The sequence below is a fragment of the Tauraco erythrolophus genome, chromosome 1 (assembly GCF_009769465.1).
Source record: "Tauraco erythrolophus isolate bTauEry1 chromosome 1, bTauEry1.pri, whole genome shotgun sequence".
In the NCBI taxonomy this organism is placed as follows: domain Eukaryota; kingdom Metazoa; phylum Chordata; class Aves; order Musophagiformes; family Musophagidae; genus Tauraco; species Tauraco erythrolophus.
In genome coordinates, this window is record NC_141465.1 from 20,481,116 (window position 1) to 20,497,012 (window position 15,897).

The window sequence follows — 15,897 nt, forward strand, 5'->3', positions numbered from 1 at the left end:
TTTGTAATACTTTCCTCTCTTATAGGAATGACTCTAGACAAAAGTTAGCACTCTAATCTGTGAAGAAGCTTGTCCAGAGTAGTCCCTTCCTCAGTTACCACAAGGATGTACCATCCAAAACGCAACTTTTCTCCCACCTGCATCACCAGGCCAATAAGAAAGAGCACTTGATTAATTCCCATTTGTCCTGGTTTCATCTGGGATAGAGTCAGTTTTCTTTTAAGTAGCTAGAATAGTGCTGTTTTGGGTTTAGCATGGGATTAGTTATGAGAAGAATGTTGATAACACACTGATGTTTATAGTCATTGCTGAAACATCAAGGACTTTTCAGCTTCCCCTGTGCAGGAGCACCACAGGTTGGGAGGGAGCCTGTGGGACAAAGGACCCACAACTCATAGTTTATGATTTGAGTTTAGATTTAGGATTGAGGCTCAAATTGACCAATGAAGTGTTCCATGTCATGCAACATCACGCCCAGTGTATAGATGAAGGCTGGCCAGGAAGTTTGGGCTCGCTCACTCTTTCTCACTCTTGTTGGGGCTCTCGCTCTTCCAGGATTGCGGTTTTGCAGCTTGTCTGTTTTGGGACCACTAGCCAGGATGGGTTGAGCATTGGTCAATGGATGATGAACAATTTACACTGTGCATCACTTGTTTGTATATATTATTATCATTTATTATAATTATCTTTATTCATTTTATCATTATTTATTTTGATTTATTATTACTAATAAATTGTTCTTATCTCAACCTACAGGTCTCCTTCCCTGTTGTCCTTTAATTCTTTTCCCTATCCCCCGGGAGTGGGGAAGGGTGAGGAAGTGGCTGTGTGGTCTTTCGTGGCCAACTGGGTTAAACCACACGACCAGTGAAGCCCCACAGATGGAGTTGGTTAGATTTCTTTTTAATATTACAAAATTCTATTTCATCTTTTCTCAAATTCAGGAAGTAAAATGGAGTTGTAAAAAACCCATACTTTTCTGTTCTGTCAGGTATATGCTGGTCACTTCAGGCAGTTCACTTTGCTCGCTCTTGGGGTGCCAGTCCCTAACCTAAATGTATACTGTTCTATATCATCTTCCTGTCAATCTAAATGCAGCTTGAAATACCAAAATTCGTAGCTTCCACTTTCGTATTGGCTTTGGGTGAGGAAAAACATATACTGAATAGTGTCTTCCTTCATTAAAGCTGGTGGCATGAAGTGCTGTGATGAATTCAACAAGTTATTTATAGAAAATTCTTTAGACTTTTTTAGCTCTTCCAAGGCTTTTCTATATAAAAAAATCAAGAACCATCACCAGTAGTTTGAAGTCTAGCAGTTGTGTTCTGCTGCTGTTTGTGAACGCATGCTGCTAGGCTGATGTCCATGTACCTCATGCTAGTGTTCCTAATGTATGGGCTGATATGTGTCTGGAGTTATGTTTGTGATATGCCAGTCATCAGGAAATGTTGGAATGTGTTAGTGGGTCTTGGATATCCTAGTTGTTTGAACAATTTTCTGTACTAAAACCTGAAAATTGGTAAGTGAAATACAAAATAGGCAGAAGCTCTGCCTGATGACACTCTGAGTACCTCTTAAAAGCTCTTCATCAAAAGACTTATTATTGAGGGGCAAATGGCTAAAATCTTTTCTCTAGTCTTTCTGTCTGTAGTGAGAATGATTACCTGAAGGAAAGGGAGTGGAATAATGCCAGATAAGCCAGTGCATCTTATGGATCTTCTGATGTCTCTTAAAGCTGTTTCTTTAAGGCATACCCTATTCGGAAGTACAAGGGAAGGAGAATGTGAAAGATTAACTAAACATGTAAGATGTTTTCTGCTACAGCTGATTTTTCAAAGAAAGAGTATGGTAATGTTCAGCTACAGTCTACTTTGTTTCCCTGTTATGTTTTAAATTTCAACAAACATTTGAATGTGTTGAAGTGGATCCAGAGGAGGACCACAAAAATGATCAGAGGGATGCAACAGCCCTCCTGTGAGGAAAGGCTGGGAGAGTTGGGGTTGTTCTGCCCTAGAGAAGAGAAGAGAAGGCTCCAGGGAGATCTTATTGTGGCCTCTCAGTACTTATAAGAAAGATGAGGGCAGACTTTTTAGTAGGGCCTGTTGCAACAGGACAAGGGGTAATGGTTTTAAACTAAAAGAGGGTAGATTCAGGCTAGATAGAAGGAAGAAAGTTTTTACAATGAGGGTGGTGAAAGACTGGAACAGGTTGCCCAGAGAGGTGGTAGATGCCTCATCCCTGGAAACATTCAAGGTCAGGTTGGACGGGACTCTGAACAACCTGATGTAGTTGAATATGGCCCTGCTCATTGCAGGGGTGTTGGACTAGATTAGATGACCTTTAAAGGTCCCTTCCAACCCAAACTATTCTCTGATTCCATTATCTTGTTTTAAGCCTGTTCTCTCAATATTGCAAGATTTAGTTCTTCTCCCCTGTCTCCCCACATGCAAACAAAAAAATGATGAGGGCCTTGCTGTGCAATTGTTCTCTAATCTTAGATATTTTGGAGAGTATTTTATAAACCACTTGCTACTTGTAGCAAAGGTGCCATCGGTACCATTCTCCAAGTCCTCTTTTTATCTGAGAAGTGATGTTTTGCTTCAGCTTCGAAAGCTATTGCCTGCTGGGCAATTGCCTAATAGGCTTTATCTAAACATGTTAAATCATTTTTCTTCTTTCCTCTATTTTCTCTCTTGCTGTATTTCTTTTTTCCTTTCACCCATTTCTCAGTTGTGCTGAAGCTGGTTTAATGTAAAGGTGAGTCGAGACTATCTGTAAATTACACTTGTAAATCTGGCTCATCTGTTCATCAGGATGCTTGTAATGCTCTGCCCTAGCCTTTGCAGTAGTGGCATTCTCCACACGTGCACCCGTGCTGGCAGCACCATCCTCAGTTACTCAGTCAGGGACCTGCTTTATAAAGTTGCCAACTCTGTGCTATGCAGAACAATTTGTTTGTTTTTTTAAGTCATAGGCTAAAACATGGCATCAGATGTTCTTGGTGTCTGATGTAATTAATTGTAGATTAGTATTAGAAGGTAGTGGTCTTCAGAGACTGGTTCTATACTAAAATTTAGGAGCTGTTGTAGTGATCATTCCAAATATTTTTTTGTGGAAGCAGCACATTTCAATGATTTTTAAATGAATTCTGATTTTTAACGTCATGCAGGTGCAGTCACCCTCCATCTGACAGACACATTATATCTTGCAAAAATAACTCTTTGAACTGTGAGACTCGATCGCTATCCCAGTGAGAGGGAGAGAGAACACCGGGGCAATTACTGCCTTGAATAGGTTAGAACTATATCATCGGAGGATTTTGCTCATTAACAAATACCTTTTGTGCACCTTCATTAGTAGATCTTACTTATAGACAGGCAAGGCATTTCAATTTGCACCATACCTGTTCTGTTCCATGACTGAACAGTTGACTTCTTAGTCAGTTCAATATAGAATCATAGAATGATTTGGGTTGGAAGGGACCTCAAAAATCGTCTAGTTCCAACCCCTATGCCATGGGCAGGGACACCCTCCACTACACCAGGTTGCCCAAAGCCTCATCCAACCTGGCCTTGATAGTCGTAAATAGTTCAGTCAATCATGAGGCAGACGTGAATCTTCTTAAAACCTGTCCTTTTTGTAGCATGGCAAAGTACCACAGACCCTGACTACTGATCTGTAACTGTTCTCTCTGAAAAAACAAACTTGCATGCCTCAGTATCCATTTCCACATAGGAAACAATAACAATAACAAAAAGATACAAATAATCTTGCTTTAGACATCCTGTGTATAATTGACTGTAATGAGCAGAGATCGTGCAACAGATTATACTGTCACCATACAATTATTATGCTAGAACTTTAGAAATATGCTAAAACTAATAACCATCACTTAGAAAAATTGCTTTCAAGTGTCTAGTTATAGTCTTAAATAAAACAGTCACCTTCTTTTATTTTTTTATGTAAAAATATCTTTAAAAAAAACACCAAACCGCACAACAAAAAAGCAACTAAAAAAAATCCCCCACAAAACAAAATAAACCTGTAAAGATAATAATGAACAAGTTGAAAGAGGGGAAAAAAGACTGAAACAATGAATACACAAAGTAGGTAAATTGATGGGAGATGTTCTTCTGATATACACACTAATTATGTTTATACCAACATAAATATTTATGAAACCACTGAAGATGTTGCTTTTGAAACATACTCTGCAAAGCAGCAGTTTTGTTCTTTGGAATATCAGTTCAAAGCTAGTTTTCTTTCCAAATTAAGATGAAAAGTCAAATTTTTGTGAGATGAAAAATCAGGAAATTATTTGATACTTGATAAAAGTCACTCGATAGAATTTAAACTGTTTATAGTACTGTTTTCATCTATTTATTTGCTAGTAAGCAGAAGGAAAATAAATCAGAATGTAAATGTACTGTTTAATTTGGCATAGTGAAATGAGAATTCGATACTCTCAAGGCTTCCCCTTTCCTCCTCAGATTGCTCAAAATACTCAAGTTTTCGCAAGGAGGTTTTGGCAGGCTTGTATTTTTCTATCTTAAAATAGTCAGTTTTGACTTTGTTTAGTGTCGTTCTTCCTTAATCACTTAAATCTGTTGTCTGATTAATGGGAATCCCTATCTGAACTACTGTTAGATGTTTTTTCAAGCAACAACATGTTTTAACTTGAGTTATTAGATAAAAATTCCTCTAAAACTCCAGCAAATCACGCTGAAACACTGTATTGGTTTCAGTGGAAATGCCAGAAAAGTAATGCATAATACCGTGATGTGTTCTGATTTGAAGTTGCTGGTTTCGCTTTGTCTTTGAGTAGAGCTAGAAGAGATTGAACCAACATTTGTGTTAGCAGCTAGGCATAGATCTCATCACTTTCCCAAGATAATATTTCATGCAGTTACTGTGCTGTTCTGTGCTTGAATTGGGACTATGGGCCACCAATGAGAGCAGCATCACACGTTTCTCAATGGCATGCTGCAATTCTGTGCATCAGCAGCTATACTTAGAGGACGTGCAGCAGTTTCTGCTGATGGCTGCAGGCAGTCTGAGTGGGCCAGACTGGACTTGTGCAGATTTACTTATCTCCCTACAAGGCAGCATGGAGCAGCTGATAAGCAACACCTTAAAGCTGTAGGAGGCAGTGACTGCTGGCTCAGAGCTTCAGCTGTTTTTTTGCCTCTCAATCCCTGTGACCAGCAGGGTAGTCCAATCTTGGGTAGCACCAAACTCAACAAGGACCTCTAACACTCCTGATGCAGGATCTTTGCTCTTTTATAAACATGCTTTTCCAGTTTCTGGTAGGTCTCATTCCACCCTTACTTTCTGCCTTCTTCAAACTGTGCTGTTGGGTTAAATAACTTCAGTGACACAAACAAGCTGTCAACTGGTAAACTCAAGCATGTATAGCTGAGATCTGTTTTGGGCCCTTTTACCTCTTACAGCTCATGCAGCATATTGCTGTCTGAAAATGGTTTAGTATGAGCATTTGAAAGTGGCAGCATGAGGTTTTACTTGTTGCCCACACTCTGAGTCATAGAATCATAGAATGGTTTGGGTTGGAAGGGACCTTAAAGATCATCTAGTTCCATGGGCATGGATACTTTCCACACAATCAGGTTACTCAAAGCCTCATCCAGCCTGGCCTTGGACACTTCCAGGGATGGGGCATCCACAACTTCTCTGGACAACCTGTCCTTTGTCTATACATACAATTCCTTTCATGAATGTTCTTATCTCATGTATCACATTACTTCAATAACTGTATAGGAAAGCAGATTGATTAACTGATACATCCTACCTCAGGATTGTTTTAAACCATTAGCAAAGCGTATGACTTTCAAAATGGGGATTCTGTATTTATATTTTCCCCAGCATGTTTGAATTTTACAGATGGCTAATATTTCATTCATCCCACAGCAGTAGCCCTGAAGCAAAGGGGATATTTGGCAAATCTTTTTCAGTGTCAGTAGTTGGCATTTATTTTCATCTGCTGTGTATTAAAAAAAACAACCCACATACACCAAAAAAAAAAAAAAACCACAACAACCCCAACCAAATCCAGGAACAAACCAACCTGATCTAACCTTAAATCCTCAGTGCATGATTATTTATCATCACCCTCGTATGTTCTTTTGCTGAGAGGTAGAAGCACAATAAAAATTTAAATGTCTTCCTGCTAAGGAGTGGAATTGAAGTAGTCATAGAAAGAAAATACACTCTGCTGAACAGTAGGAATGCTGGATTTTGCCAGGGCTAGGCTTTTTTATCAGCTCACTGAAGCAAGTCTTTCTTGAAACAAATTATTTTGAGAGAACTCTGTAAAAGAAACCTGACTTTAAAATACTTGCAACTCTTCTCATTTTGGAAGGCTTTCTGTATTCTGAAGCATTGATAATATGCAATTCTGGGTCATAATGTTTGACTTTCTTGTTGACAATGGGTTTGGATTTACTACCCAAGCACTACGTGCGTTATGTTGGAGGATTGTTGTGAAACCCTATAGTAATAAGTCTGTGTCTTACCGATCTGTATTTTCCAAATGGTATGTAATTGAAAGATGTGATTATGTTAAAAAATTTCTTTAATGTATGTTTCCATAATGACTTAAGAACCTGAAAGGATTTTAATGTAAAAAGTTTCTTATCAAATGTGATGTATGACTTTAGAATCATTATACTCTTTTTTCACACTTCAGTGTGGTGGAATTCTCTGCTAACATTAAGATTTTCTGCATGAGTGTATAAATTTAAATCAAATTTTGTATTCCTTTTATGTCTATAAACTTTTATTTTGAGATTAGGATATTGACTTTTACTCTTCATGCCAGATTCTGCTTTTTTTTTTTTTTATTTTCTACTTTTTCCCAAGGACTGAGAGAAGATCTTTGAGCTTCGCAACTTATCTCAGAGACTAAACCATGCCCAGACCTAATTGTACAGAGATTGCATTCACTCACAGTGGATCAGTTAATTGTACATTCACCAGAACTAAGTTGGATTGTAAAACCTGGGCTATTTAAGCACAGAAAATTCTTATACCAGTCAGCATGCCATGTTGAGATGTGCTGGCATCTATCGCAAATGCATCAGATCTCTTTCGCTCTTTCTTCAGGAGTTCTGCACAACTTGATTGTTTGTTCAGTATCTCAGAGCAGAGTGTAGAGCTAGGACATGTTGTATGAAACAGGTCTGAAAGAGTTGCTAAGGACCATGCTCACAAACAGGCTTCCCTGACTCCAAGGTAACTTTATAAGTGAAGCAGGTCTTTGTAGAAGTAGATATCAATGAAATGCAATCAGAGAACGCGACATAAGCTCTGAAAGTAAGGGCTGTCACAACACTGCTACCTTGTGTTTGAAGTGCCAGCCATGTTTTCAGCTTGGCTACCCTCTTATAAATAAATCTAGAAAACGTGCATTTGAAAACGACGTTCATCTACCAATATGAAGTACTACTGTGTATGTATTTTCGCTTGAGAGGCTGAGGGACGAGTAGACGGGTGGCACGTCCAAAATGTTGGTGAGTGCACTGTTGAAAAATGTGTGGATGGTGTGATCACCGTTGAGGTGGAGCCTTCTGCAGGGAGAATGTTAGAAACTGGAAACGTTCCGGAGTAGGACTAGCTCACATGCAGTACACCTAGCTCTCTAGCTGGTTTTCTGCTTGAGTTACCTGCTTTCTGTTTGTTCCGACTAGTTCCTAAGCAAATATCCTTGCATATCTGAAGTACAGCTCGAGTTAGATATCAGTTACATCTAAGATTGCAACGGTTGTGTAGAATTGTGTTTAGAAACAAACAAACAAAAAGCTTTAACTTTTTCTGTGTATCAAATACTATTCAAATGGGCTCTTCCTTTGGTTTGCATTTTCTCTTTCACTAACATAATGCTTTATATGCTCTTTCAAAATTAAAGGATGAAATTCTCTATTCATTATAACTGATATGTATTTAAAATGTTATGGCAAAAGTTTTGCCATCTTTATGTGACCTCTTCCTGTTCCAGTCTGGTTCTTGATTCATTTTTTAAGCCCATTAACCTCTCAGTTGTGGTAGCTATCAATACCCAGCGATACGCCACACTGACAGATTTAGCTAGAACTTCTTTGACAGCACCTTCTGTTTAGGAAAGTTTCTTGTCAGAGGTTTTGTATGGTTTTTGTTGGCTTTTGGTTTTGTTGTGTTGTGGTTTTCTTTCTTTTTAACCTTTGCAATGTGTCATGAAGTATTTCTCTGCTGAAATATTTTAGTAAACTCTTGGAGGTGGTTAAGTAAATAATGTATACTGTATACTGTGCATATAAATGTAGAGCATAGTGGAGACATCACATTAGCCAAGTCAGTCTCTTGCTTTTATCAAGATGCAGCTAATAGGAAACAGTGACATGGAAACTGTTTCAGTGTAACACCAACAAAAATAGTTTATGTTGTTACTCAGTTTTTTAAAATACTGTGTATGAGCATGCAGTAAATTTTAAGCCTGAAATGTATTATTCTACATTGGTGAGAGGTGCTGAAATGTAAACTTACAGGACTGAAAGTTTCTAAGAGTAAGTTAATAAAATAACCATCCTCTCAGGGTCCCTTCTAGCCTAGATGGCTTCTCATGGTCCATTAGTATGAACTGCAGCAACTCTGGATGTCTGCTTGCTAAAGCATATAAGGGAAAACATTAATCTGCCCCTAGGAACTGAATACTATTATCAGTGGTGCCACTAATATTTCATTGAATACTGTTGATGGAACACTACAAATAAGTAAACAGAGAAAATATTTATTCCTGATAAATATTTTTTTCTGTGTAAATATAGTCCTTCTAAATACAAACATGCTGGCATAACCATCATGCACTCTGCTGCTTTTGAAAAGTAGAGTGACTCACACTAAGCAATGCCCTGGTCTGTCCACTACACCTGTGCCTGATTACTCCTCTATGTAAGCAAGCTCTTCAGCCATCCAGCCTTTACTAATACGGGTATACAGAGTTGGTGCTTCTGAATAGAATGGCTTGTTCTCTTGTTACTTTTTTTTTTTTTCTGTAATTAATCTGACAAAAGAGAGGTTCAGGTTTCAAATACGAGGACTAAACAATACTATTTACTATGGTTGGAACTTTTGTTAGAACAACTGGAAAATTATCTCCTTTAAGAACTTGGAACTGTTTTATCAACATTATAAAATCGTGCAGTATCATAACTCCAACTCTTTACCATCAGTAGGAAATGAGTGAAAACAGGCCAGCCTTGAAGGAAGGGGGAATGGGAGACAAGCAAGTCACTTATTGGTATACCACAACCCAGGAAATTATATTTAATTTTAAACATTTTTTTTTAAGAAGAGACAGAACTGTGCTTAAATGTTATAAAAAATATTTATTTTTTCAGAAAGCTTTAAATTTTAAAATGACTTAACATGTCTATTGTAAGCATCTACCAAAGACCCTAGCACATTTATAGTTCTCATTCATTTTTTCAAGATACTTGCAGAGAAAAAAGACTTAAAATGTAAAAATACAAAGCAAGAGTTATGGTGTAAGCTCTTGCTTAGGAAAAAAGTACCTTCGGTGCAACATACTGCATTGAGGCAGGGTCAGTTTCCCTGTATGACTTGATCTTCCTTCAGTGCAGCAGGCTAGACTAGAGGTTACAGATGCAACATCCCTTTGAAAATTAACTGTACAGATTAACTGTATTTATCTAGGCTTGACTAATAGCATGATGTGATTTGAAATGGCCAGTATATTAAAACAGGAAAATCAGACTAGTGGGACTTTTAATAGTATAAAATCAATAGTGTATCTTGCAAGAGCACAGACTCGGTAAGCATTCGTCAGCTTCTATAAAAAAGAAATAGTAAATTGTGAAGCCTCTTGAATTTAAATAATGTGTCTGATATCAGAATATTTGCTTTCCTGGATGATTTGTTTGTATTAACCTGTGCCTGTTTGCCTTAATGACTGAGGGAATAATAAAGCTGATCTGTTTGCTTTGACAAGAAGGCGTTTATTGCAAGTGATGTGTGCTACAAAGCTATCTCTTTCAGAGGAGAAAAGGTCAGTAACCAGAAAATGCCCTTTAAAAAATAATACAAAAAATAATAAAATACTTAGCATGATGAATATAACTTCTAAAGTTAACGTTTTCCTGCTGAGCAGTATTGTACAGTTTTCCGTTGCCAAAAGCTTTGGTACGTCATGAATAATGTGTTTATATAAACATAGTTTTCAGGGGTTTATAATTTTTTTTTTATGCTGTACTTTATTCTTTCTGATTTGAAAATCTACGTTTTCATTTCTTGGAAAGTAAGAACAGAAACCAGTTTTCAGAGTTCTCGAAATGTTTTGAGTTTTACTCAAACCAATTGTAAACAGATAAGTGAAGGGAGGAGAGCCATCTGCAGAATCTTCAGGATCATGACAGGCAAGTCTCCCTACACTCCAGGTGTGGTCTTAAACTCTTTGAATCCATAAGTGGTTTCTCTGGACCCAGTTTTGGGGGTTTTTTAATATAAAAGTCTCAAAAGAACAGAATGGAGAGTATACTGTCCCAATTAAGGTTTTGCCAGAGCTGATATTCCCCAACACACATCTTGTTTTATGAAGCAGGCTTATACAGAAAGTTTCACAACTACCGGTAGTTATCAAAGAGCAAAAAAACTGTGGTTTCTATATCTAAGGATAACATTCTGAAAATTTATTTCAGGTTATCTTGAAGATTTTTACAATTGTTGTTATTGTTGTTATTGTTGTTGTTGTTGTTTTTATTGTTGTTGTTGTTATTATTATTATTATCTTCATAGCTTCAGCAATTATTCATAGAAATTGGAAGAAATTGCAGTTAGTGTTGCAGTTTGATCCTATTGATGTTGGTAGGACCACCGTTGTTGTTTTCTTTAGGATTTCTCAGGGCGAAGAGGGAGGCTTTAAAGCCTCAGTAGGAAAATATTTGCTATTTAAAAGCTTGGATACTCAAATGATAGGTAGGACATTTGAAAGTGCTACCTACCTATGTTGACTGTGTGAAAATGTATTACAGGCTTCCATGTTAGTTTTATGCATAAAATATAGTCTGTAAGAGGAGGAGGAAAGAAGAAAAAAAGTAATCGTCATGTCCTGAAAATGAATGGAGGCTGGTGACGTGTGTTAAGAGGAAGCATCATTCATGCTCCTTGTTTTCTTTGGTCCTTTCCTAGGCACCTACTTTTGGCTGCTGTTGGAAACAGGCAACTAAATGGACATTTAGTTCTGATTCAGTAGGGTTTACTGGTATATTAAGAAATAGGACTGGAATGTCATACCTGAATAGTGTTAAAGCCGTATTCCAAATAGTTTGCTGTGGTAACAATTGAGATTGAAAAGTACTAAAGAAGAAAAGAGAGGCTGTAAAAGCAGGAAAAGTCATTATAACAGAAGCCTTCATGTAGTGATGTATAAATTAAATCTATATTATTCTAGTGGAAGAACAAGAAACTACATTTCTAGATAAACGGAAAGATTTCTTCTTGGAGCAACAGGTCAAACATCTCAGGAAATTCCTCAAAATTTCATTCTGTAGCTGGTCTGGTTCTTCTGGATAGAGTGGATGCAGGACTGTATCTCTGGTGTGATCTGGGGTCACCATTTTAAGGACTCGATACTTTCCTATGTCTTTGATACGTTAGAGGCATGCTTTTTTTTATGATTGTATCACACCAGAGGAGATGCGTTCTTTGATCCTTTAGTACAGACAAGGTTAAGCGTCCCCTCCTTTCCTCCCTAGAAGATATGGAAGATCTGAGTTTCAAAACAAATACGATGCTATCCTGATTTTTCTCTTATCATAGATTTGAAGGAGAAAATATCTGATATTTTCAGAAAATGAGAGAATAATACTTTACTTTTCTTACCTCTCTTTTTACCACTTCCTCATATATAGTATTTCCTCTAGCCTGTGTTTTATGCAGGAATTACAATAGAATTGTTTGCCTGAATTGATTTTTGTTAGTCTTTTGGGACCGATGCGTCATTGAATACCAGTGCTAGAGAGATGAAAAAAAAATGAAGATCTCCAAGTCCTCTAACCCAAGTGTTTCAACAGGAGTCTGTTTGGAATTTCAATTTATTATATTGTTGCATGGATGACAGGATTAAATAAACGCTTATAATGAAGGTCGTTCTCTCGTAATTTGAAGGCAGTATAGAGTTTCTTACTTAGTTTTGGTAACGTAATTTAATTACATAAGGGGTTGAAGATTTGGTACAAACATGAGTAAATATAAAATATCAGAATAACTTAATAGCCAAGAGCTTCATAACTAGGGAAAATGAGGATTAATTGTTTGAAATGTTTGTTTTTTGAAATAATGATAAATCTCATATGCTATCTAGATCTGATGTGCATTGATACTATATATAATCTGCAGATCGTTACATTGTCATCATTGTTCACAAAGGTATTGAAATAAAATTCAAATCAGTTAAATCTCGGATGAGTTGATTATCTGGCTTGTGTAAATTAACATATCTCCACTTCCTTTGATAGAAATATGTTAAAGTGGAACTGTTGAAATTCTGCCCCAATGTGTCCAGTTTCCAGCTTGTCAGCTTTAAATAGGATCTTTTAATAGTATTTTAGATCATTTAAAAACTTCTTCAGTCTTATACACCTAATTCAACTTTTTACCTTTGATATATCAAGTAAACTACCTACTTTAACTGCCTTTAAAGTATTTAATGTCATACTTAATTCAAAACACAAACAAACCAAAATAACAGACATCTCTTGACCCTACCTGCTGCATCTTTTAAATATGACTTCAGTTCTGCTTAGGCTGATTCTTTGAGAGAGAATTGCTAGTAAGGATGTCTAAAGAAGAGAGATCAAGAAAAATTTAATGACCTGTGGGGCACAGCTTCAAAGTAATCATCAGCAGCATAACTACTTTGTGGTGTAAATGCATTTCTAGCTTAATAAACAAGTGTGATGTAAATTTTCATTATAGTAATAGAAAGTTAATTTGTTGGAATTGTGATCTTGAAATCTTGTACATAGTCAAGTTGTCCAATATGCACAATATGTAGAAAATAGCAAACTTGAATTGATTCACAGATAAAATTAGCATGCATTGCACTTCAATGATTTGTCTTTGTTTTGTTTCTCTAATCAAAATTCCAGTTAATTTCAGCTTTGTTCTCTGCCTCCCCCACATTAGCTCCATTGTCTTGATTTGCATCATTTGTAGCAGCTGGCTTCTTGTCAGTCTGTAGTTTGGACCTTTATATCAAACAGCAAATTAATTACAGGAAAAGAAATCCCAATAGTACTTCTATGCTTGGAGGCTTTCACAATTATCGAGAAGTGAATGTGGCTGATTCATGTCAGAAATGAGAAGTGGAACATGGGGAAGGGGGCAGCGGATACTTTACAGGTACCATTAGTTATCTCTAGAAGTGTCAGTCAGTTACCTGTAGCTTCCCTTTCCTCAAAACTCCCCTCATTTGTTGTAAAGTTGAATTAGGAAAAAATAGCAATTACGAAAAAAAAAAGAAAAAAAGTAGTGAGATGTGTATTTTTGTTAAAAGATACATAGCCTTAACACTTCTCAAGTGCAAAAGCACTGTCTGGAATTTAATTGGAAGGCTTGCTTGCATCCTAAATGTTAGTTCATTTCCCCATACCACATCTTAAAAACATAGCAAAGAATGCCTACTTGAATTTGTTCTATCATTATTTATGAATTTATATTTCTCTTTCTCAAAAATGAAATCGGGACTCTTAAAATCAAGCAACACATACAAAAAGCTCATATGTTGTCCAGAAGATACCCACAGAAACACTTCTAAAGTGTGAGCAGTTAGAGCTTTAGACCGTCAACGTGCTTTTCAGACATCAGCAAGTGATTTGGTTTTCTATCAAGCTGCTGCACTATGTTAAATTCCGTTTTTTCTTAATGACCATTAGTAATGGCTAGAAAAATAACATTGCTTTTGTATTTTGCTGCTCTTCTATTGTTTTTTTAAAAAACAACAAAAAAAACCAAACCAAAACAAAAAAAAAGCAGCATTCAAACAACTGTGGTGGGGAAATAGGCAAAGCAAGTGGAGGCAGAGGAGTTGGTACATGGTATAAACATGGAGATATGCTTGACTTCAGTGAAATACTCTAGTGAAATGATGGGCTCGTTTAGTCTAATTTTTTCTCTATCTTCTGTTGCTTATTTCCCCTGTTTTTCTTGAACAAATAGATATGATTTCCTTGGCTGTCTGTTCAAGACACATATCATCTCTGACTTTCTGGTGTTTTTTGCTATCTTTAACTGAGCTATCTCGTGTAGTCTGTCTTTTCAATAGTGCTCAGATCACAAAAGAAGGTAATACCTTGCCCGGCTCTTAAAAGAATATTGAATTTGGTGTCTGTTTTGTAGCAATATCTTTCCTCATTTTCCGTACCGTATTGTTAGCACAGTTTAAGAGCTCAGTCCAGCATTATTCCAAGGTCATTTTCAAAGTCCTGCTGTGATTCTGATTCTTTTATATTTGTCTCTGGTTTTGAGCTGAATATGAAATCTAGTGGTTTAGCTTTTGAACGGGAAATTTAATTTACAACTTGTCAATTCGTTTACAAAACAGATACCACTGTGAAAGATTCTCCTAAATATATATGCAGCCTTTCTCTTTTGTTCTCTGTTCATTTCTTTGTTTCTGTGAAGCATGGAAATACACAAAAATCCCTTCAAAAAACTAAATTTGTAGCTGTCACTTCTGACTGTATCCTCCGGGCCTTCAAGGCGGCGCAGGCGGTGCGAGACAGCAGATGGTGGCTGCACATCCAGGGTACCCACCCGGGAAACGCCGCCCAACTTCTCGCAGCATCCCTGCCCTTCAGCTGCCCACAAACCTCTGGTTTATTGACAAAACTTGAGTAACTGCTTGTAGAAATGTTAGGGTCTTTTTTTTTTTCTTTTAAATAGAAACCCTCTTAAATTTGAGCGTATTACTTTCCATACATATTTCCAGTTACACAGCTTGTTGTCTCTGTTTTATGGTGTGTAGGTGTTATGTGTAATCTCTGAAATGTTTGTGATGAATCAACTTATCATAGCCTTCGAAATGCGTTTAGCTTTCAAGGTACTTAACTCATTTTAATCCTGTGTGAAATGAATGGTCCAACATGACTGAGAGTCTTCTAGGCAGCGAGTTATAGCACACGTTAGAACCATTAAGTCCAGTTGGATTTCTCTCAAACTGTAATAATGACGGTATATAAAACAAGAAACCTTTGCATACATGAAAGTAATTCGTAATACTGAGTCCCAAATGAGGTGTTGCTGCAAATCTTTAGCTGAGATCTGCTTTGGAGATTCTACATAAGAGAAGCTAAGCTGTTTCTTGATTAAATTACAACTTTTTTTCTTTTTTAATGAAGTGTGAGCTAAATCTGGATAAACCTATTCCTTGTCTTAAAATGAAGTCTATTCCGTGGTTGTGTGGGCTAGATAATCAGGATGAGACTGGCAAACTTATGAAGCATTACTGCCATAGAAAAACAAATTGAAATACAATGGTGTTTACACACATGCAAAGGGACCAGAACCAGTGGACACATAGAGGAACCCAGTACTCAAACATGCTTCATCTCAGCCTGAAATGTTTCTCTGATGCTTGTGACACTGAGTGTTATGTTAGGAAAAGAAGCTTCCCTGGCAAGGTTACTGAGTTGACGCATCCCTGACTTGTTGCACCCCTCAAGTCGCTTGTTTTCAGTACCAAATGCTGAATACATCATCATTAAGAATTGTGCTTTATTCTCTGTAATCTAGCCTGTTACTTGAACTAGGATGTCTTTTTGAATTTTTCTAGGAAGTGAGGAACCAACATTCAAGTCATCTTTTTTAATAGTTACTTTTATACCACTG

General features: G+C 37.0%; 1 protein-coding gene across 2 annotated transcripts in view; it reads left to right on the plus strand.

Moving 5' to 3' along the window:
• GBE1 (1,4-alpha-glucan branching enzyme 1) overlaps positions 1 to 15,897 on the plus strand; it is a 172,424-nt gene that overhangs the window by 128,940 nt on the left and 27,587 nt on the right. The window lies entirely within an intron of this gene.